Source organism: Triticum dicoccoides, chromosome 3A (genome assembly GCF_002162155.2).
Source record: "Triticum dicoccoides isolate Atlit2015 ecotype Zavitan chromosome 3A, WEW_v2.0, whole genome shotgun sequence".
Taxonomy (NCBI): domain Eukaryota; kingdom Viridiplantae; phylum Streptophyta; class Magnoliopsida; order Poales; family Poaceae; genus Triticum; species Triticum dicoccoides.
This window is the reverse complement of record NC_041384.1, coordinates 711,194,753-711,219,643: the sequence shown is the minus strand read 5'-3', so window position 1 is coordinate 711,219,643 and position 24,891 is coordinate 711,194,753. Positions and strand designations below refer to the sequence as shown.

The 24,891-nt window shown below is 44.6% G+C and overlaps 1 long non-coding RNA gene across 1 annotated transcript; it reads right to left on the bottom strand.

The window, feature by feature from the left end:
- Positions 1–20,727: 20,727 nt before the first annotated feature.
- LOC119273406 lies at positions 20,728–21,345 on the bottom strand. The gene is made up of 3 exons (XR_005134848.1): positions 21,230–21,345; positions 20,957–21,131; positions 20,728–20,855 (listed from the first exon to the last, which is right to left on the bottom strand). It is a non-coding gene; the product is annotated as an uncharacterized LOC119273406 (long non-coding RNA).
- Positions 21,346–24,891: the final 3,546 nt, after the last annotated feature.

Below are 24,891 nucleotides of genomic sequence, written 5' to 3'. Positions count from 1 at the left end.
GTTTTGTGAAAATCAAAAGAAAATGATAGAAACTTCAAAATTTAAAATCCTTCGAGATGTAGTTATGGTACTACATCTACTAGTTAGGAAAATTTTAAAACTTAAATTTGGACATGTTTTGCAAAAAGTGTAGGGAAAATGTAAAACGGCTATAACTTTTGCATACGATGTCGGAAAAAAACGTATAATATATCAAAATGTTCGGAACGAAAATCCTCATTCGATGGAGACTGCCTACGGCCTGTTTGCAAATTTTCAGAATCCTCAAATTCTAAAAACAAAAAAAGTTATGCTCAAATTTCAGTTTTTTTTTGAATTTTTGTTGAATCTAGTCAAACTATGGTCAAACTACTTATTCAAGAAGTATTAGTGTTACTAAATAATTATTCAAGAATATTAGTGTTACTAAATAATTATTTCAGTTTTTTTGAATTTTGGTCAACTATGGTCAAACTACTTATTCAAGAAATATTAGTGTTACTAAATAATTATTGATTTTTAGAACAATAGTTTCAAACTCAAACAGTGAAATGTGTGACTTCATGCTCAAGCTAAATTCCTGAGGGTTAATAGGATTGACATCTTACTATTGTTAGGAAAACAACAAGTGCAGACTTGGAAACGAGGGAGAATAGAACCCGGAAGTTAAGCGTGCTCAGGCTGGAGTAGTGAGAGGATGAGTGACCGTTCGGGAAGTTAGATGATTTGGAATGATGAGTGGTGATAGAGATTAGAGGTTAAAATAATTCAGAAATTTGAAATTCAAAAAAAAATTCAAAAAAAAAATTCAAAAAAATCATAAAATTTCCTTTAGTACCGGTTGGTGTTACCAACCGGGGCTAAAGGTGGACCTCCAGGCAGCGGCCACGTGGAGAGCCTTTAGTCCCGGTTCCAGTTAGAACCGGGACTAAAGGGGGAGGCTTTAGTACCGACCCTTTAGTCCCGGTTCCAGAATTTTCTACTAGTGATCGCTGGGCTTCAGAGCGATCACCGACCCTGCTACCTTGGAAGCCTTGGCTGCGAGGGAGGCTTTGGCACTGTCTGAGGATCTTCAACTTTAGTCTGTCCATGTGGCCTTTGATTGCAAGGAGGTAATTGACAGTATCAAGCAGAAGAATGGAGCGGAGTATGGAGCGATTGTGCATGAAATCATAGATTATTCTAGTAGTTTTAATTCTTGCAACTTTGTTCATGAGTTTAGGAGCTCCAATGTGGAGGCTCACAATTTAGCGAAGCATGCTTTGAAGTTAGGGGTGGGCCGCCGTGTGTGGTTAGGCCATCCTGGGAACATCTCTTTCGTCCCAGTTCAACTGGTGACGACGTAATAAAGCTTCGTAAATTGTCTCAAAAAAAAAGCTACAACCAAGAGTGTGGTTAACCTAATTTTTCATAAAGAGTGTGGCAAATCTTTGATATTCTTGTGTGATGTTTTGAATGAGTAAACTGGAGAAAACAAAAATGAAAATTCAAGATGGGCTTAGCCGCTGAGGTTCGGTTATTAATCACTAGTAGAAAAAGGGTCAAACGTGAAGCACATTAGTGACGGTTTGTATTTGAGCCGGCACTAATGTGTACATTAGTGCCAGTTCGTGGCGGCGATCAATAGTACCGGTTCGTGGCGAACCTTTAGTACCGGTTCATGCCACGAACCGGTACTAAAGAGGTTGTATCATCCTGCGGTCAGGCTATGGCCCCACCATCACCATTTAGTGTCGGTTCGTACCACGAACCGGTACTAATGAGGTTATGGCAAGCTGTTTTTAGTTCCACCTCGCCAAGAGAGAGGCAGTATGAGCGGTTTATAAGCCATGAGTGCACAGACAATGACGAAGAGTTGCAATGCTCACCTACATGTTGATTAGCTTCAAGCCTTGCGGAATAGCATAGATTGCACTGAGCTATGTGCAGTGGCTTAGTGCAATCTACACTATTCCGAATGGCTTGAAGCAAATTAACCAGCATTGCACCTCTTTTTTATTTTTAATAACTTATTTAAACTCCGGACTTCTTTTGTGTTCAGTATGCAGCATTTAAAGCTTGTTATGCCTCAAGGTTGTTGTGGTTTGGAAATTATGGATTTGACAACCATGAATCATAGCTTTTTGTGTAAGTGACTTGGGAAACTCAAGTTTGGCAAACTCTATTGACTAGTAGAAAAACGGTCAAATGTGAAGCACATTATAGTGCCAGTTTGAATTTGAGCCGGCATGAATGTGACCATTAGTGCCGATTCCAACGGCTAGGCGGGCTGCTACCATTAGTACCGGTTCGTTGCCAATCTTTAGCACCGGTTCGTGGCACGAACCGATACTAATGTGCATCCCACCAATCAGGAAGAATCACACGGATCGTGTGTTTCTTTCTAGCTCTTGCGAGTCGTTGGATCAAGGGTGTGTTTCTTCCTAGCTCATGTGAGTCGTTGGATCGAAACTACCACAATCACTTTGTGAGCCAGACGACCCTATATATAGCCCATCTCTCGCCTTCCCTGCATAAGTCTTTCAGTTCATCGACTGCATACATCTACCAGTTCATCGACTGCATACATCTACCAGTTCATCGACTGAATACAAATCATTCGGATTCGCCATCATACGCCCAACCGTGCATTTGATATGCATATATATGCATCACGAGCCACGGTAGGGCTGTATGATGGCGATACCGATTGGTTTGTTCTAGATCCGACATAAAAGGTTTGATACAACTTCTTTTTTATGACATAAGATCTAACATTGTTGCTTCTAGTAGTTCTCTTGATTCCACTAATGATTTTCTTAGCCAAGTTACACTTGAGCAAGAAAATAGCTTATTGAAGGGAATTATAGAGAAAGGAGTGTACAAAAGCCTTGCCGGGAGTAAGCAATTCGAGGAAATTGTGCGCAAGCAAGGAAGGCATCGGAAGAATCAAGGTGTTGGTTTTGAACGAAAGTTCAATGCCAATGGAGTTGAGTGGGAAGAAGATCAATACCCCAAGACAAAGTTTGTTCCTCAACAAGAGAAGTATCCTACTTCCTTCAAGGGGACACAAGCTCAAGATGATCTTCCACCACAAGACTACAAGCAAAAACGCAAGGACAAGCTTCAAGAGGAAATTGATGAGGTTATGGCAAGTTGTTTTTAGTCCCACCTCGCCAAGAGAGAGGCAGTATGAGCGGTTTAATTATAAACCGTGAGTGCACAGACAATGACGAAGAGTTGCAATGCTCATCTACATGTTGATTAGCTTCAAGCCTTGCGGAATAGCATAGATTGCACTGAGCTATGTGCAGTGCAGTCTACACTATTCCGAATGGCTTGAAGCAAATTAACCAGCATTGCACCTCTGTTACATGGCCACTTCAATGTTTTTTAAACTTATTTGAACTCCGGACTTCTTTTGTGTTCAGTATGCAGCATTTAAAGCGACGTCATCAATTTCCAACATGTTCTGACATCATTTGTTGTTTTTCGGTCATTTACCTAATTGTTTAGAGAACTAAATGACCGTGAAATTGAAAATCACTACAAAATGAATACTGAAAATGTTGAAACTTGGCATGGTATCATCGTATCACCCGCATAGCATGCGCGAAAGAGTAGAGAGGGTCACGGCAAAAACTGGACGCACTTCGTGTACAAACTGGACAAACTCTTTCCGAGTATCAGGGTTTCGGACGAGAACTCATCTGTTACATGGCCACTTCAATGTTTTTTAAACTTATTTGAACTCCGGACTTCTTTTGTGTTCAGTATGCAGCATTTAAAGCGACGTTATCAATTTCCAACATGTTCTGACATCACTTGTTGTTTTTCGGTCATTTACCTAATTGTTTAGAGAGCTAAATGACCGTGAAATTGAAAATCACTACAAAATGAATTCTGAAAATGTTGAAACTTGGCATGGTATCATCGTATCATCCGCATAGCATGCGCGAAAGAGTAGAGAGGGTCACGGCAAATAAATAATGTAGAAAAGAAAAAACTATATAAAAACTACTCAAAAATAAATAAAAGAAAATAAGTAATGCAGAAAAGAAAAAACTATATAAAAAATTTGTTGGCGCACTGCCTTGTGGGTCTATAAGAAAAATTGTTGGCGCACTGCCCTATAAGAAAAAACTAAATTTTGGGGTGGCAGCGCAAACTCTAAATACAGCAAAAAAACAACTAAAAATAAATAAAACAAAATAAATAAAGCAGAAAAGGAAAAAACTAAATGAAAAAAGCCCACCTACTGGGCCACAGCGGCCTGCATACGACTAGAAACCCAACCTGTTGTTGGGCCAGGATGCAGGCCCGCAAGCCCAATAGGCCCAACAGGGCAGAGTAGCAGAGGTAGACCCAGAAGGCCTGCTTTAAAGAGGAGCTCGAGACAGCAGCGACGGCGGGGCTTATAAGCAGGTGTGTGCACCCTTCGGCTAGCGAGGTGGGACTAAACTTCTGCGCCCCTCGCCTGGCAGCGCACACCCTTTAGTACCGGTTGGTGGCTCCAACCGGTACTAAAGACTAGAACCGGTACTAAAGGGGTTGTTTCCCGCTGCTTGGCCTGGGGAAAATAGGCCTTTAGTACCGGTTGGAGCCACAAACCGGTACTAAAGACCAATCCTATATATATAGCACTTACGAAAATTTCAGTTTCAACTCCCCACTTCGTCTCCAACCTCCGCCGCGCGCGCTGCTCGATCCCGTCGTCGCCGCCCGTCGCCCGTACCGTCGTCCGTCGTCATCGTCGATGTCCCCGCCGCCGCCCGTCGTCGTCGTCGTCTCGCGCTGCCGCCCCGAACGCCGCCGCCGTCCGTCATCATCGACACGGCCGTACGTCTCTCTCTCGCTCCCGCAAACACATACACACACATACATACACACACATACACACACACACCGGCGCCCCCGCCCCGTACGCCGGCGCCCCCGCTCGTACGTACGGGGCGGCGGCATATGGGGCCGCACACACACACACATATACCACACACACACGCATACACACACACATACACACATACGTACACACATATATGTATATATACACACACATGCATACACACACACATACACACACAATTTCTTTTTACTTATTTTTTGTTTTTTAGAAAAGTTAATTAGATGATCGAATGTTAGATTAATGTCGAATGTTAGATGAATTAGCTAGCTAGATAGAAAAATTGTCGAACTAGAGATTAGAACTAGTTGAATAGTTAATATAACTAGTTTATTTTTAATAAGAAAATTTAGGTATATGAGATTAGAACTAGTTGAATAATTAATATAACTAGTTTATTTTTAATAAGAAAATTTAGGTATATGAGATTAGAACTAGTTGAATAATTAATATAACTAGTTTATTTTTAGTAAGAAAATTTAGGTATATGAGATTAGAACTAGTTGAATAATTAATATAAGTAGTTTATTTTTAGTAAGAAAATTTAGGTATATGAGATTTGATGATCTAATTAAAATATTATTTGTTAATGAGTTTTTCTGTTTATTTAATTTTTTATATATTTTGAGTTTATATAAATGTTAGATTAATGTCGAATGTTAGATGAATTAGATAGAAAAGTTAAATATATAGTAATGTCAATTGAATATATAGTTAGATATATTAATGTCAAATGTTAGATGAATATATATTTGGCTAGATATAGGTGTTTAATGTTTCACCTATATGAACATAGGAAATGTCATCTGACGACGAAAAAGATTTTATTATGTGCGAACACTGTGAAGACCAGCGCGGCCTGTGCGACCAAAATTTCCTTGTTGATGGTAGGCGCTTCAGCATCAAGCTGGATGAGACATTCGAAGTTGATACAGTAAGTCACTTTGTCAATTATTATTTGAATGCAAAACTTATGCTTCATTTACTTCAACTTATAATTTTAAATTTTCACTATTCTACTAGCGTATCCCCTGCTATGCAAGAATTTTTGTCTTGGATAAGATAGGTTTTCAGTGCTATAGATGATATGGAGGTAAAGAGAGTTTACTTGAAGACGCAGCATGGGTATACTTTCAACGTCAAATTATATAATGGAGACACATACACCCATTTTGAATGCAAAACTTGGCAAGCACTATGCAAGGCTTATGCATTTGAGCCTGATATGGTTATCACCTTTGATATTCGTCCGGAAGATGATATTGAAGGTAATATAGACATCTGGGTCGATGTGCAAACGCCTCCAGTTCTACCATTTGGTGAGTTTTTCTCAACCATGCATGCATATGTTTATGTCTTTCATACAGTTTATTCAAAAATAGTTGACAACTATTTTGTATTGTCAGCTTATTTCGGTTCAAGCAAATATGTCCGGCGCTTGATAGACAGGACCTACTACTGCCCCGGGGCTCAACTAAACTGCGAGGAGATAAGTCATTATGTTTCATGGCTTGAGGATCTTAATACTGTCAAGACAATTTTTTTTTCCTAAACTTAGAAATGTTAGTACTCAAAACGTGCGACCAATGGTGATCGTATTGAACTACGGTCACATTTATAATCAAAAGATGGTAAGATTTTAAATATTTGTCCTTAATTAGTGCATCTTTTGCATACATTATTTTTGAAGCTAAACTTTCATTGCTTAGTATATTAATTACTATACGATGTTGTTCAACAGGGACTTCCGATGACAGTTGTGCCTCAGTGGATCGAGACAAAAGGTCGCATGTCAATGGTTAGCTTACGACCAAGATTTTCTACATTGCACATGAGTGCATTCAGGATTTCTAAAAGCGAAGAATGCTTAATAGTGAAAGATTGGAGCAAAATTGTTAACGATCGCAGAGAAGTACTAGGGGGCAGTAAGGAGAAGCGCAACCCAAGATTATGAGACAGATTCATCTGCACGCTCCAGTATGATGAATCAGGAGAGCTATACATGTTCTATGCTATTCTACCTGAGAGGGAGCAGCAGGATCAGTAGCTACTACTTCATACTCTTAATTAGTACTTGTCTCATGGATTCGTGTCGTGAACTTCGATGTTGGTGATGATTATGTTGAACTTGATGATATCTCTTTGCTTCTGTTACAAAGTGAATGTTTCCTCTTTAAGCTAGCCAACGTTGATGATGATTACATAGCTAGCGGTAATGACTATAATGATTAAATAGTGGTAATTAGACGACACGATGATTTTTAGCTAGCTAGAGTTTATTTATTTATTAATATGCGATGATGATGATGATGACGACGACTACAACTCATTATAACGTAAAACAATTCTAAATTAAATTGATAACACAAATTTAATTGAAAAATACAAAATAAAACAAAAACCCACAACCATTTAGTACCGGTTGGTTTTACCAACCGGTACTAAAGGGCTCCCGGCCCCCGGAGCTGGCTCGTGCCACGTGGTACCCCTTTAGCACCGGTTCGTGCTGAACCGGTACTAAGGGGGGGGGGGCTTTAGTGCCGAAATAATAGTGCCGGACTAAAGGGCCTTACGAACCGGTGCTATTGCCCGGTTTTCTACTAGTGAATTAGTATAATGTGTAGAAAAAGGGATGGTGGTATCTTCAACTGAATCAATGCTTCAGCTAACGATTCATCTGGCTCCTGGTAAACGGAATACCATTGTTGCGGAGTTTGTGGACATCATACATCCATTTTTTTCTTCTGGGTGCCTGGTTTCTGGTAAAACTCCATCTATTGTGATCTATAAAATCTTGCCTTAGAACTACAAGTAGTGATTGATGGGTGGATTAAAGCTTTGTGGAAATAAAAATTGGAAAATACAATTCAGTTTTACTAAAAGTGGCTAACACAACCAACATTCACCATGCGTGCCTTGTCTTATCATTTGAGCCATCCCTGTCAAGAACACAACTCAACAAGTTGTACTGTCAGTTATTTCTCTCCCAGTTGTTGCTTGTCAGTTTTACAGGGCCATCTTTTAAAGTATTTATACACTACTGATCTGATCACTACCTGAAAATCTTTATCACTGACAAGGTTTTATAAGGCAATATGTTATATACAGTACTGAATATCTTGCCGTACACCTTCAGGTTCTACTATTGAAAATTTGAAATGAACAGAGGTTCTTAAGATCAAACATACATGACTGCAACACTTAGTTTTCTATGACTACGAGTCGGTGACACGGACACTACATATTTGTATTGCTAGGCTTAGTACCTCTCAATCAAATTCGTAACCATTACATGCAAGAGTCTATTATATTTTGTACTTGCACACATTATTTTTGACAGTCATTGCAAATTCTATCCATGCAAACACAGTAAAATAGTACATTAGTCAGAGGAGATGCAATCAAATCCATCTGGATAATCGTGATTTCTGATTAGTCTCCATTACCTCGTCAGAAACATACCTTTTTATTACAGAAGTCATATCCAGTTAAGACATTATAATTATAAAGATCAAAACAAATGGGCCTCATTCTTCTTGAGCATGTCCTATGTTCTGTGCCGGAAAGATTGGCAGACAGATCATAGTGATGGCAGAGATATCGATCTGCCGAGAAGCCTAGGAGTTGTGTTACATGTTTTCTGTCTAAATTAAGCATAAGCTTTAATCTGCAGAAGAAATCCAGAACAAACACTCATCTCTCACTATGATAAATGGATCCATGCATGCATCTGTCGGCCGAGGGCCTAGAAAAGATAGACTAGTACTTTCGATCAGTCCATCTACATATCTCTGTTTTGCTAATAAGAAGAAAACGCCAAGGAAACTTTAAAGATAGTAAAGCAAAGCACTGCATATGTGTTGCAATCATAGTTGCAGACGACATGCGGGCTCCAGATGGCTGCCGGTGCTCCTCCCGGGCTTCAGGCGGCGTGGCTTGTGGCGGGGCGTGCGGTGGCAGGGATGGCGGCATGGATCTGCTCGGCGCCGACCTCCGCTGCTTGCGGCGCGGGCCGGGAACGGCGTGGCGGGTGGTGCGCGCCTGGCCGCGGCGGTCGTCTTGACCGGCAGGCAGTGCGGGTCCAGGTGGCCTCGGCTGGCTGCCACGGCTCCCCTCGCGGGCGTGGTGGCCAGCCCTGGTGGCCTCTATCCTGCCTGGGCGTTGGGGCCTCGGGTGGGGCAGGGGGGCGGTGCGGGCCTGCGGAGATGCGGCGGCGTGGCAGCTGTTGGTATGCAGGCGGCGCGGGGTGGCGGTGGTGGCGGTGGTGGCTTCCTTCTCCTGGATGTGTGCCGTTGGTAGGCTCAGATCTAGGGTTCGTGCTTGGGCGGGCCAGGTCAGGGCCCAGGGCGGATCGGAGCATGTGCTTGCGGTAGGAGTGTTTGGGCTTGGCCCGAGAAGTGCTCGCAGGTCTCCTCGCGGGTATGGTGCTTGATGGTGGTGGTCGTGGTAGCGCTGTGTCGGTGCGTGGATCGGCGTCGGTGATCATGGACATGGCGTCGGGTGAGTTGGCCTGGCTAAGGGCCCGGGGCTAGCTCGTCAGCGGCCATCGGCAGTCTTAGAGTTGTGTCCCCCCCAGTCCACCGGGATTGGCTGGGGATGCGGGTGTGGGTGCCTCCTACGGCGGAGGCGCCTACCCAGACTCAGAGACTGATGTCGGGCTAGGAGTAGATGGAGTGTCGTCGCTCCTCCTGCCGTGGTTGAGTGCACCGTGATGTGAGTGACATACGGTACCTCGTGACAGGGATGCCGGGGCGGCGGCTCCGGATGGTGGTTCGCAGGATTGCTCTTCGGCGGGCTTCATTGCGGTGGTTGTGGCTCCCCTCCCGGGTTGTGTGGGCAACGTGAGGTGTTTGCGGCGGGTAGCTCGGACGTGCCCTCGCTCTTAGAGGGGCGGCGTCCCGATCCGGATCTGGAGTTCTTACAGGGTCGTGCTTCGCCTGGCAACCTCACAGTGACATGAATGAGTTGCCGAGCGAAAGCTCTGTGATTTGGCGCCGACGATGACGACACGGTGTCGTGCTCTTCTTGAAGACGTCGCCATGCTTCTTCTCTTCGTGTCAGGGCTCCGACTGAAGACCTTTGTCTCATGTGGACTCGGCAACATCGACGCTCAATGCCGTATTCTCTTGGGGGCGTTGCTGTGGAGCTTAGCTATGCTAGGTCGTAGTGTGGGGTGTGTTCAGTTCTTCGGGGGTTCTTTGTCGGTAGCGTAGTCGCGTGCGTCGTGCGTGTGCCGTTTATCTTAGGATCGGCTTTGTAAGAGGGCTACCTCACCATCTTGTATCGTTCGATCATGTACTTCTTCCTATGTTGCTTTATTTATAAAGCGGGGTGAAAGCCTGTTTCAAGGAGGATTATCAGGCAAGGGGGTGCTGGCATGGAGAGAGTCGTTTCAGAGGAGCAGGCTCGACAACGTGATGCACTGGTACGGGCTGTACACATGGGAGGATAGCGGGTACTACCTTGGGACATGGACCAGGTGGTTCAAGTATGGGAAGGACACGTTCTTACCTAAACGCTTCAGGGTTCTCGCGGCGCACCAGCTCTACATCAACGATCTGAGGAATAGGGGAGTACTGCCGTACATCTCAACAAATGTCCTTCAGTAGCACTCCTCTTCTTCCTTCGATACAAATCAAGAGGCTTATGATGCGTGTGCCAAGTTGTCATGGAGAAACTTTAGCTTCGATAGGACTCCGACGGAGAAGCCGTCTCCGCAGAGACGCTGGTGCATCGGAGTGGCCATCAAGAAGATCATCGGCGTTCATGAGCCAAGTGCAGGTTCAGAAACACAAGGGTTTGATGAAACATGGCTGGTTCTAGACTCCCGAATTCGAAAGGGAGTATGCGCAGGGTGTTCTTATCAGCGAGGTCATGCTGAACAAGAGCTGTCTGGATTCTTCCAAGAAACTGAGTCGTCGGCAGAGCAGGGAGGCCAAGGATGTCAAAAGGCCTGGGGAGATGATACTTCAAGGGCACAGGAGCTATGATCTGATGCTCTGTCTGCATCTGCCTAAACTGAATTTTGAAAACTTTGTCTGCATTGTTAGCTCTAGTTGCCCCATTGTACTTGTATGGAATGTTCTGATATAGCAGAACATATATTGTTCATTGCCATCATCTATTTTAAAACATATGCCGAACAAAGGATTGTGATATATAGTTATATACCAAGTTGCCAACATAGCCTAGAATACCCACTATGCATCTATTTTCATTGTCCAGAGTAGTACTGAATTTTCCATGTCTTGGATAGATCAAACTTTTCAGCAACGAAGTGTGTAGCCTCTGAATTATTTTTTAAAACTCTCTGAAATAGTTGTCCCCACTGGTAATCCAAAGTGCATCAATATCTGTCAATGTCAGAAACACTGAAAAGCTTAGAAACATCAAGCTATCTTCAGTTACCTGTGTGTAGTATATGCAGAAGATGAAATGAAACTACCTTTGTTTGACTTTGATGGTCCATGCTTTGGCTGAACAGAACACGGACGGTGGACATATTTTTTTGTAGAACAGGAGATACTTCATTCCAAAAAAGACTAGCAAGCTCTCTGGAAGCTGGTGATTTCAGAAGGCCTCTTTTCAGTGTCTTCTTTGATCTATGTGTCTTAGATTGAATTCCGAAGTTCCTTTCTGAAATTCTTTGACCTTGCTGCGAGTTTTTGTAGTTGATGCTTTAAGATTAACTAAAGAAGACTTGTGGGTCATTTTCATCCATTTAATAGTATCAGCATGAAATATGCTTGCTGTTTTTGCTGTTGGTAACTCTATTACTCGCTTCTTTTTCTTGTTGTTGTTGGTAACTCTGTTACTATGCTTGCAGCGCGGCAAAGGAGGTGCTTCTGTTGGTTTCTGAACGCTAGTCCGAAACCCCCGGGAACAATGACGCTCGTGTACGTGCTAAGCTAGCACACAGACAGGCAGATGGTGTTAGAGTTGTGTCGAATATAGTGTACAAGGTAGGTTACAGTTGGACTTGTAGTTGTATTGTGTTTACAGGATATGGAGTCGTGTCCTAGTAGGACACTTGTATCCTAGGCCTCTCTTATATAGCGGGGGTAGACACACGATGTAACCTATGTCAAAATAATAGCACCGGAACGCAGGGGAAGCCGGCGGTATGTGCCGGTGTTCAAAGTGACCGGGTGCGGTATTGTAGCGGTGTCATGGGGAGGAGCGCCCATAGTCAGGCCCGCCATATCGGTGAACCTCGTTAACAAATTTCGGTGTCGTGCTCGTGTGATTGCTTGGTCCTCGGATGATCGACGGTGGCCTCGGATTTATTCTAACAAATGATATCATGAGCTAGGTTGTTCGGAGGCTACGGATCAGTGATTTAGAGGAGAGCACGTAGAAGCTGTTAATGGGATCTGACAAGGTGCAACGTGTGTGATTGGAGACATGGCAGCGAGTTTTCGCGTCGGTGGATCAAGGTTGCTCGAGTTGAAGATTCGGGAAGACGGCGTCGTGTTTGGAAGAAGCGATCGATAGAGTTCTCGGCGGCTGGATCGGTTTAGTAGCGGCGGCGGCGTGGAAGGCCTTCGTGATCAATCCGGAGTTATTACAGCGAGTCCATGTGGCACCAGGAGTCCGTGTGGCGAGCGAGGCACTCCAACGACGCGTGTTGTAAGACACGCAACCTGACTGGAGGCTGCCGAGCGCGGACACGAATGGGTGCATGCAGCAAGGCCCGTGTGGCAGGGGTGGAGCCGGATGTCAAGGCTGGAGTGCAGCGCTGGGAGGCCAAGCTGGACTGATTGTGTGAAAGTCAATCGTGAGGATTTGTTTGAACAAAAAAAAAAAGAGGACCGGGTCCTCGTGTACGACACGGAAGGAGGCAGGAGCAGAACGAATCAGCAAAGGAAATCCATTGATACATGATTCACGTCCATTGGAAATAGCAAGGCTGTGGCAAGGCAAAAGCTAGCACCGTGAGTTGAGCCTAGTAGCTAGTACACGTGAGGACCAGAATGTTTTTTGGTTGGAACTGCTGTAGTACGCGGAGGCTGTTCGTGTACTTGGGGCATCACGTGGAAAGTTTGGATAATTTTTCACAGGGCCAGTCATATGAAGAATCATGGTGCCAACAGGTACCAGGTTTGAGGTGAAGAAGTTCACGAAATTGAAAATCTTGGGTTATGGCAGACAGGGTGAAAGTTTTGATGGCACAACAGTGATGCTTGAAGGCGTTGCAGGAAGTCAGGTCAGCTGAGATGGAATTATCATGTGATGGGCGGAAATTCACGGAAGACGGTTTGGGAGCCTCGAGTGTGTCGTACGTCGAACGAGTTCGGCTGGGTCGGACTGGACAGTCTGACTGGATCGACGCAAGTTGGTTGATACAGAAGACGGTGGTGGGATCGGCGACGACGACGTAGGAGCGTGATGCTGATGGTGACCGACTTCTGGGCGGGGTAAAGCGAGGGACACGTAATTCGGACTGGAGCCCAGTGGTCTGATGGAAGCATAAAACTCGTCATCGGTCGGTGATGATCGATGGTACTCTGCAGTGGGGGTTGAGTGGTGTGGCTTCGCGACCCTTGAGACTCAACCGGGACAGCGGAGACTCGACGCGGTAATAGCGGCGAGGTGTGCGGTATGCACGAGGCATGGAGACGGGTCAGGGCTCTGGTGGTCATACATGTGGTGAGACAACTGCGAATTTGACTCGGGATGACTAAAAGCAATGGTGAAATTCCTTCAAGTTTCAGACAGGTGGTCAAGAAAGGAGCGGTGATGTTGAGTTCAGGTAACTCTTATGTGTGACATCCATTATGTGAGTTGTTCACTTTCACGCACGTCAGTGATCAGTGTGTGATGGCGTTGGACGGATACTCTGGAAGTTGGGAGCACAAACTAGAGTAACAAGGAACTTAATTTTGCTCAAGTGTTGACTGTGGTCAAGAAAAGGAGGGACTACAAGTTGCAGGTGGAGTCACATGGAGTCTTTGGAGTAGCAGCGGTGCTCATGGGATAAGCTCAAGTCCAATGTACATGGAAGTTTGACGCATGGACAAATTCAAGATGGTGGAGAATATTCGTCAAGGTGGAGTTTGTTAGAGTTGTGTCGAATATAGTGTACAAGGTAGGTTACAGTTGGACTTGTAGTTGTATTGTGTTTACAGGATATGGAGTCGTGTCCTAGTAGGACACTTGTATCCTAGGTCTCTCTTATATAGCGGGGATAGACACACGATGTAACCTATGCCAAAATAATAGCACCGGAACGCAGGGAAAGCCGGCGGTATGTGCCGGTGTCCAGTGCGACCGGGTGCGGTATTGTAGCGGTGTCATGAGGAGGAGCGTCTATAGTCAGGCCCCGGAGATGTAGCCATATCGGTGAACCTCGTTAACAAATCTCGGTATCGTGCTCGTGTGATTGCTTGGTCCTTGGATGATCAACGGTGGCCTCGGATTTATTCTAACAGATGGATTGATCCTTGCGCCTGTACACGCTATGCTAGCTTAGCTTCGTCAGCGTAACACGTACTTATACTGCTGGTGTAATCGATCTACAGGATAGCTTGGCGAGAACTCACGTAACTTCAGCGAACGGAAAAACTGGTCAGGAGATTTTGGTGATAGCTACAGGGACGTGTGGCTCCAGGGCTTTTTCTTTGTATTGCTTTTCTGATCGATTGGTCTAGTTCTTACAGGGAGCTTTACATGGCTATAAATAACAGTGATAACAGCCAAGACGTAGGAGCTAATACTAGTCGGACTACTAATTACGAGTACTACTCAGACTACTAATTAGGAGTACTACTCGGACACAGGTGCGAGTACAACTCGGACTTAGTACATGTCTTGTTTAGCTGTAAGATTCACCTCGCTAAACATGACGTGGTCATCACTATCGATCTGGATCCAAACGACAGTCTACCAAGTATCGAAGAACAGGTGAAGGTTAAAGACGTGCCCAAGAACAAATACTGTCGGCAAGCTACGGATGAGCTGACGGTAGTAAAGCAAAAGGGGGATTATTCAGAGCAGGCTAAATGTACAATGGGGATGAAATAGTTGTTGGATGGTTAGGACATCCCGAAGTCGGCGGCTAGGATGCTACAAGAAACGGCAAAGGCAATGCCGAACGTAAAGCGTATGAGTAGACGTATTTGGGATCCAAGTCGATAGTGACGACCACGTCATGTTTAGGGAGGTGAATATTGTTAGAGCTAAACAAGACGTGCACTAAGTCCGAGAACTACTCGGACACTGGTTTTCTCCAAATATTTTCCTCGGTTCTGTTTACTCGTTATTTGAGTTGTGATCCGCCGAGTCGTTCGAATTAATCGAGCCCTAGCTTGCTCACGTACAGAGGCTACGTACACGTACGCAAGTCGCCGGCTAGACGTTCAGCTAGTTAGCTTTGCATTACTACGTGTGTTGGCTCGTGGTGATTGGGATCTCATCTGCTGTTCCAAAACCAACAGCTTCTGACAGGGCGGCAGCAAGCACCTAGCAGGCGCTGCATGAAATGAAATAGGCGGCGGCCGGGGCTCCTGCTGGGGATGGGTGTTAGCCACGAGTCTGGCTGGAGATGGAACGGCGATCAGTAGCAGACTAGCAGCTACATATGTGTGTCTGTGTGCACGCGGCCGCCTCTACGCCAGAAACAGGAGCAACTATTCTTCTCCGATTGGACGTGCATACTACACTCCTCGTCCAAGATACTTCATTCTTTCTCGTCCAATGCACATACTTCACTCCTTGTCCAAGATACGATTTGACGTGCTAAGAAATTGAATGATTTGTCATTCAAATCATGCACAGTTCGTTATCTCGTGGATAGTTCAATTAAAAACGTGGACACCAAAGAATAAAAATTATACATGTGTGTAGTTAACCACTTGCTGCGTCTCTAGGATTCAAGTGCCAAAAACATAAGCATAAAGGCATCTCTAGCCGCGCCCCCAACAGGGCCCCCAGGCCACTTTTTCGGCGCCGGCGCCGAAAAAACGGCCCAGTCGCGCCCCCAGGGCGCCGAAAATCGCCGGTTCGGACCTTTTTTCCGCCCGGCGGTCACAGGCCGAACCCGGCGCGCTGGGGAGCAGTTGGGGGCTCCGGCGCTAGGGAAAAGCACGCCTGGCCCACACCGACAGCGAAAAAGTCAAGGTTTTATTCCTCCGACTCGCCTCGCATCCCCCGCGCCCACGGCCACCACTAGCTATATCCCGGTGACGGCCGCCGCCCTACTCCGCTAGATAGCCATTCCCCGCCGGAAAATAGCACCGCTTCGCCGCGGCAGCCCCTCCCATAGCAGCTGGGCGTTTCCGGCCGCGGAGGCGCGGTTTAAGGCGGGTACACGCCCACCGAGCGCAAGGTGTTCGGCGTTTTGCCTGCCTCGGCGATGGACTCGGATGAGGAGGAAGAGCTCGCCGCGCTGCTGGAGGAGGAAGCCGCGGCCGACGTCCAGGAAGAAGAGCATCTCATGGTGCTCGCCGCCCTCGGCCAGCTGCTGGCGAGCAATGAAAAGCCGCGGCGAGGTGGCTCGGCGCCGGGGCGGATGAAAGCAAAGAACCGGCATCGTCTCCAAGGCTACTGCATGCTCTACTCCGACTACTTCGCCGATGCTCCACTTCATGGCGAGAGAACATTTCGGCGACGTTATCGGATGAGCCGAAAGCTCTTCCTTAGGATTGTGAATTCCATCCGGGAGTTCGACAACTACTTCAAGTGCAAGATGGATTGCACTGGCGCTCTTGGATTCACCTCCATCCAGAAGTGCACGACAGCGATGAGGATGCTTGCATATGGAGCTCCCAGTGATTCACTTGACGACTATGGGCGCATGGTCGAGTCCACCAGCATAGAGTGTTTCTACAAGTTCTGTCGGGCAGTGGTGGCAGTGTTTGGGCCACAATACTTGAGAACACCCAATGCGGAAGACACTGCTCGGATCCTAGCCCAGAATGCATCAAGAGGATTTCCTGGGATGCTTGGAAGCATCGACTACATGCATTGGAAATGGAAGAATTGCCCATTTGATTGGCAGGGGATGTACAAAGGCGCCAAAGGCGGTTGCAGTGTGGTGCTTGAGGCGGTAGCCACACAGGACCTTTGGATTTGGCACTCCTTCTTTGGTATGCCTGGAACTCACAATGACATCAACGTGCTGCAGTGCTCTCCTGTTTTTGCCAAGCTCGTTGAGGGCCATTCTCCTCCGGTGAACTTCAAGATCAATGGGCACCAATACAACAAGGGGTACTACCTAGCAGATGGCATCTATCCGAGATGGTCGACATTTGTGAAGACGATCTCAAACCCTGTGGCAGGAGGCAAGAACGTCTGGTTTGCGAAAGTTCAGGAGGCTTGCAGGAAGGATGTCGAGCGGGCATTTGGTGTGCTCCAATCTCGATTCGCTGTTGTTCGGTACCCCGCTCAGACCTGGTCCAAAGATCAAATGTGGGAGATTATGACTTGCTGTGTCATCTTGCACAACATGATCATCGAGAGCGAGCAAGAAGACCCAGTGTTTGACACTGAACCATACTACAGGCAGGGTCCTCTAGCCGAAGTTGATCATCAGCTACCGGCAACTTGGACTGCCTATCTCAGTATGCGTCAGGAGATCCGAGACCCACAGGTGCATCATCAACTGCAGAAAGATCTGATTGCGCACCTATGGAGGCTCAAGGGGGACGCCGTGTGATGAAATACGAGTTTTTATTTGTTGAACTATATAATTTGTATTGAACTATTTGTTGTTGTACTATTTTGTTGAAGTATTTGATTTTTCTGTGATGAAATATGTGATTAGAAATAATTGTGTTGATAATTGAACGCCGAGACACGGCGAAACCACGCCGAATATGGGCCTATTCTCGCCCATATGGGCCCTTTATTCGCCGAAATTGGGCTGCAAAGTGGGCCAATTTCGGCGCCTGGGGGCGACGACTGGGCGCAAAACCGCCCTCAGCGCCGATTGTATCGCCAGCTCGCCCCCGGGGGGGGGGCGATTTTTATGCGTCCTGGGGGGCCAACGGCTGGAGATGCCCTAACATTGAAGCTGTTGAATATCATCATCCAAATGGAGCGTCAAGATGTTTAGCATAGTTTTAAATAGCTGGCTATAGCCCCGCTATAGCCTTGCTACTTGGCTATAGCCTTTTCAGCAAGGTGCCGTTAAATGGTCTCATGTACAAACATCCCGCTATAGCCCGCTATAGATGATTTTAAGGTCCGCCGCTATTTGGCATAGCCCGCTATTTAAAACATTGATGTTTAGAAGCACCAGCCCCCTCAACAGCCTTCAGATGAAAGGTGGGGAATTTACAACATAACCCTCTAGTGTTGGAAAGAAGGTATGTGGAACAAGAGTTTGTTTGAGCCGAAAGTGAGTAAGCTCGACTTCTTTGTGATATAAAGTGGCGACCAACTTGCCATCCATCCCAACCTTAAGTAGCCACTCGTCAGATTTGACCAACACGAGCAATTCACCATCCCCAGGTACGACCAACACATCCAACCATGACCGCTCGTCAAACAGCACACTGATCTCCGCAACCGGCAATTCAATCCGTCGATTTAAGGTCCACACCTCCCTTTCATAGTCTTGCAATACCCATATATCAATGATTTTCACACAATCAGAGGTGGCCATGCCAAGCTTGTCATCTATCTCAAATATGTCGGCGCAGTAAGTAACAACAGGAGCGCGCATTTGTCGGAATGACTCGGATGTTGTGTTGAACACTACTATCATTGCGCTTTTGCCATCATTGTCCAATGGATACCAATGCAGGCTGCCATGGAATAGCACATGAGGGTCTATTCCCAGCGCCGTAATCGTAGTAGCATCTGGCCACCCGATGTGCCTCGGCGGCTTCTCGGAGCCCAATGCCAAGACATGGCATGCATATTGACTATTGGGCGCCGGCTCATCATGGTCCGGGTTACCTCTGTACGAGTAAAGAAGTAGCCTGTACTCACCGGTAGGGGGGTGAGGGTACATTCCTAGGAGCGTCCATTTATGATCCGTAGGCAGCGGGAGGCGAGCATATTGGCGACTTGCTGGATTGCATACGAAGAAGTCGGTGTCCTCGACACAGAAGATGAGAAGGCCATCGCAGGAGGCAACCGGTTGATAGAAGGAGATGTAATCGCCTATGTTGTCCTTATAGATTGCGGCATCCAGATGAAAGGAGGTTTGGGCAATAAGTCGGGCGATGGGCTGGAGCTGGTCGGGGGCGGCCACCCCTGGCCGATGGTCGAAGCAAGCGATGTCTAGGGATTCGCTCATGCCTTCTGTATAGTAGTTGCACTTGTCGAGGAAGGGGAGGGCGGGCTGGCGGGCGTGGTGTGCAAGGAGAAAATCGCGGGTGAAGGTGACGCTGTACCAGGTGCGGCAGACAGCACGGCAACGGAGGAGGGTTTGTGGGGCAGGCGGACGAGGATATCCCATATGACGATCTCCTCTGGGAGGCCACGGAGGGAAGGCGTCGCTCGTGTCCTTGCGGCCCTGCCCATGGTCGCCGGCTGAGAGCTCTTCATCGGTCCTAGGGGCAAAGGACGAGTTGCGATGGCGGCGGAGGTTTTCCTATTTCACGGAATAATGCCGTTCAGAGATAGTACGATTCAGCAAACCCGATACTAGTGTTCCAAAAAATAAAAATAAAGGTAAACCCGCTGCTATATGTATCAGTTTTGCTAGAACTCATCCAGATGAGATTTAATTTGGTCTCATTCACCTTTTATAGCCATTGGATGTGATGCTATAAGATGCGTGTGTGCTGACATGGGTTGTATTCATTCTTGTTTTTCAGGTGAATGAGACCAAATTACGTCTCATCTAGATGAGTTCTAGGTACTCCTTATATGTATAGCCAGCTTTCCTCTCCGATCGAAAGTTGAACAAGGATAGGATCCGGTCCAGGAAAGAGAGACGCGACCGACTTCGTAGCGAGCGGTCCGGCCGCATATGTGTTTCACGGTCCGTCCATTCCGTCCTCAATCTTTATCTTTACTAGCTAAGTGTCCGTGCGTTGCCACGGATTAACAAATATATATATATAAAGAGAAAATTCATGTGACATGAGAGTCAAAGGTCATTTCTATGGGATGATATCTCATGGTCATGATCTAGTAGATACATACATCTCGTCATTGTCTTTCTTCCACACTCCATGTCTGAGCTACCACGCGACATTCGACTTCCTTCTCCCACCATGCATGCTTTTATCTCCTATTTCTCCTACATTTACCTTACACGACAGTACCAAGTTTCTTGTCCAACTATCATAATCTTCTCCGGTAGGGCACCCCCTTAGATTATTACTGACTTGTACATGTTGCAAATAAGATCAACGAAAATGGATACTAAATTTCTGATGAGAAATGAGAATTCAGGGCAATATCTTCCCAAGACAATAATAATTCCAAGACAATCTTTTTATACCTTCTGTCAACATTGGGACACACATTCCACACAATAAGCATGCAATGATGTTGATACTTGATTAATTGTCATTATATGTCTACAGTAAAGATAACTTTACTCAAAACCGCCTATCTTAGCCAAATCAACAAATCTCTCTCATTAATGCAATTTTCTTTAGAAAACAAATAATAGATTCTTTCCTATCTTAGCCAAATCAACGGATCTCTTTCATTAATGCAATTTGCTTTAGCAAACAAATAATAGATTCTTTCCTACCTTAGCCAAATCAACGGATCTCTCCCATTAATACAATTTGCTTTAGCAAACAAATAATAGATTCTTTCCTACCTTAGCCAAATCAATGGATCTCTCCCCGGTTCGCTGGGCGCGTTTCGGTGGGTGGGCGTGGGGGTGGGGGTAATTTGATGGAAATAAACCGGTTGAAAATAAACGGATCCTGTCTCACTCTTCACTTTCTTTACAGTAAACTTCAGAATAGCAATCTTGGCGAGTGATCTCGACGGGGTTCAATCGGCGTGGCGCACCGCTGATTCTTCCAGGAGTGGGTGCTGAGAGGAAGGATCCCAAACCTCCATTGTCAATCGGCCAGAGCTGCATCGTCCTTTGGATCAGAGCGTGGACGGGATCAAGACGGTAGGGTTTGAGGAATTTGTAGGACATGAGGGTTTATGGTTGGCAGCACGAGAACTCACCCATATCTTGGCAGACGGCAGGCCCGAGGTGCGGTCGTGTTCATGCTTCGGGAGCTGCCACATGCTGTCCTCGCCGCCATCAGCGACACCACCGCCATCGCCTGTTGCCACCACTTCAGCGCCACGAGCGTGGGACCGAGGGACGAAGGGAAGGGAAGGAAGTGAATTGACGTACCTATGTTTGGTATATATCACACGAGGAATCAAAACTGGATGCACGTGAAAGCATAGAGATGGGAGAGGAGGACAGAGGAAGGGAAGGGCAAGAGGAACCTGAGGATGTGCGATGAAGGAGCGATGCCAAAACATCACAAAGGGGGACCCGTAGCTCGTCACGTAGCGCGGCCGCCTCATTGCCGGCTGCCACCCCGCGCTACCGCCTCCGTGCGCAGGTTCCATTCGTGGAGCGTGAGGAGCGCATGACCTGCCTTCACCGCGGCCTGGTCCTCCCCACTATCGTGAAGCTCGCCCGCATCGCCGCCCCAATTGCTCAGGATGACGGATGAAGATCCTGCAACAGCGACGTGGGTGAGGGATGCAGCCGACGATGGAGGGATGATTTTCGTGGCTAAACCCTCCCTATCAAAATAACTACTTAAAAAAGGCAAAGATCGATGCATTAGGAAAATTAGGATTTGGAATTGATTGTCATAAAACAAAATTTTATTAATTGATAACGTGCTATCGGTACATGCCCGTTTATAACGTGTCTAGTTAGGAAACTTTGGAAAAGTTAGGAAAGTTTTTATTGTGAGGGTAAAAAAATCAATGTGAGGAGATATGGTGGTGGGATATGAGACGAAAATAAACCGGACGAAAATAAACCAGACGAAATATAACCAGACGAAAATAAACCGTGGACGCAATCCTACCAACTGCTCCATTAGGAGTAGAAATCTTTACCTCTTTATTACCTACTAATAAAGTGACTATCTCTTCTGGTCGCCCGTCATTAAAATTATCTTCTAAGTTGATAAAAATTACCCATCAATGACATCCATAAGTGGGAAATCGATTCAACTTTTCGGACCAAAAATCACCGTCTCCTTCGTTGTCATATAGCTGCGCGACGAGAATAAGTCATGAAATGATAAGCACCAAAGTGGTTGGCTGATCACTCCTTAAGCGCCGAGACCAGAGTTCGAATCCTAGCTTTCACAATATTTATTTTTCCTTTCACACGCATGTCCCTATTGTTTTTTATTTTTTATCTTTTCTTTTCTCATTTTGTTTTTTTCTTATTTGCTATTTAAATTATTTCGGGATTTTAATAATCTAAAAGTTGCAAGTTTAAAAAAAATTATTTGAGAAATCACAAAAATTTATGTGAATTCAAAAAAAAAATTTGCAGATTCAAATGTTTAGAAAACCATAAAAAATTTGCAGATTCAAAAAATGTTTGTGTCTTTGCAAAACTGTTCACAAAATTATTTCCTTTCACACGCATGTCCCTATCCATGTATGCTGCAGGGCTTTACTCCCCTGTTTTTTTTATTTTTTAACTTTTCTTTTCTCATTTTGTTTTTTTTCTTATTTGTTATTTAAATTATTTCGGGATTTTAATAATCTAAAAGTTGCAAGTTTTAAAAAAAATTGAGAAATCATAAAAATATATGTGAATTCAAAACAAAATTTTGCAGATTCAAATGTTTAGAAAACCATAAAAATTTTGCAGATTCAAAAAATGTTTGTGTTTTTGCAAAACTGTTCACAAAATTATAAAAAATCACAATTTTTTGAAAAAATGGTCGGGAAATAAAATCATGTTCATGATTTTGAAAAAATGATCATGTATTCAAATCATATTCGGGAATCTGAAAAAAATGTCCATTCACAAAAATAAAAATAAAAATTTGGTCCCCAATTTTTTTTTAAAAGTTTGTTGATTGAACAAATGTTTTTTTATTTTTTATCTTTTCTTTTCTCATTTTGTTTTTTTTCTTATTTGTTATTTAAATTATTTCGGGATTTTAATAATCTAAAAGTTGCAAGTTTAAATTTTTTTTGAGAAATCATTAAAATATATGTGAATTCAAAACAAAATTTTGCAGATTCAAATGTTTACAAAACCATAAAAATTTTGCAGATTCAAAAAATGTTTGTGTTTTTGCAAAACTGTTCACAAAATTATAAAAAATCACAATTTTTTGAAAAAATGGTCGGGAAATAAAATCATGTTCATGATTTTGAAAAAATGATCATGTATTCAAATCATATTCGGGAATCTGAAAAAAATGTCCATTCACAAAAATAAAAATAAAAATTTGGTCCCCAATTTTTTTAAAAAAGTTTGTTGATTGAACAAATGTTTGTTGAGTTAAATAATGTTAATGAATTCGAAACTGGTTCATACATTTAAAAAAAATGTAAACAAAACTAATGTTCATGATTTCTTATTTCTTATTTAAATTAATTCGGGATTTTAATATTCTAAAAGTTGCAACTTTTCAAAAAAAATGTTTGAGAAATCATAAAAATATATGTGAATTTAAAAATGTTAGAAAATCATAAAAGTTTTGCAGATTCAAAAAATGTTGGTGTTTTTGCAAAACTGTTCATAAAATTATAAAAAATCACAATTTTTGGAAAAAATGGTCGGGAAAGAAAATCATGTTCATGATTTTGAAAAAGTTAACGTGTAATCAAAACATATTCGGGAATCTGAAAAAAATATCCATTCACAAAAATAAAAATAAAAATGTGTTCCCCAATTTTTTTTAAGTTTGTCGATTGAAAAAATGTTTGTTGAGTCAAAAAATGTTAATGAATTCGAAACCGGTTCATACATTTAAAAAAATTGTAAACAAAACTAATGTTCATGATTTTTTTGAGAAAATCAAAAATTTCAAAACAAAATTGTCGATTCGAAAAGTGTTCACTGAGTCAAAAGTATTTTATGTCTAGGATTTGATTAGTTTTTCAAAAGTCTTTATATATCTTGGCATTGGGAGTAGTTCGTGGTCAATGAGATTTGTTTTTAAAGTTTTAGACGTTCCCTTGCGCAACATAATGATAAGTGTGGCATGCAGTGGAAATTTCATAGCCTTGTGATTTACCGTGGAATGCATTATGATCACGTGGACATCGCGACCATCATCGGCTAGGGTGAGAAAAATAAAATAAATGGCAACATTTTTTTCGAAAAGGAGGAATACCCCCGGCCTCTGCATCTGGACGATGCATACGGCCACTTTATTGATTATAACACAAGACCTCACAAAGTCATACAACAGTAAGACCAAAGCCACCATCTTCGCAACCTCTGTCGCTACTCCTATCTAACTGATGAAGGGGGCGCTGATAGTCTGGACCTAATACCAAACAGACCTCGCAGCCAAACCTAACATCTGAGACCTGAGGTCCCAACCAGGACTCCTTCTGTTGGGGAACGTAGTAATTTCAAAAAAATTCCTACGCACACGCAAGATCATGGTGATGCATAGCAACGAAGGGGAGAGCATGATCTACGTACCCTTGTAGATCGCAACGGAAGCATTGACACAATGTAGAGGAAGTAGTCGTACGTCTTCTTCCCGGTCCGACCGATCCAAGCACCGTTACTCCGGCACCTCCGAGTTCTTAGCACACGTACAGCTCGATGACGATCCCCGGGCTCGGATCCAGCAAAGCTTCGGGGAGGAGTTCCGTCAGCACGACGGCGTGGTGACGATCTTGATCTTCTACCGACGCAGGGCTTCGCCTAAGCACTACAACGATATGATCGAGGTGGAATATGGTGGCAGGGGCACCGCACACGGCTAAGGAACGATCTCAAAGATCAACTTGTGTGTTCTAGGGTGCCCCCCTGCCCCCGTATATAAAGGAGCAAGGGGGAGGCCGGCCGGCCCTATGGGGCGCGCCAAGGGGAGGGGGAGTCCTCCTCCTAGTGGGAGTAGGACTCCCCTTTCCTAATCCAATTAGGAAACCCTAAGGGG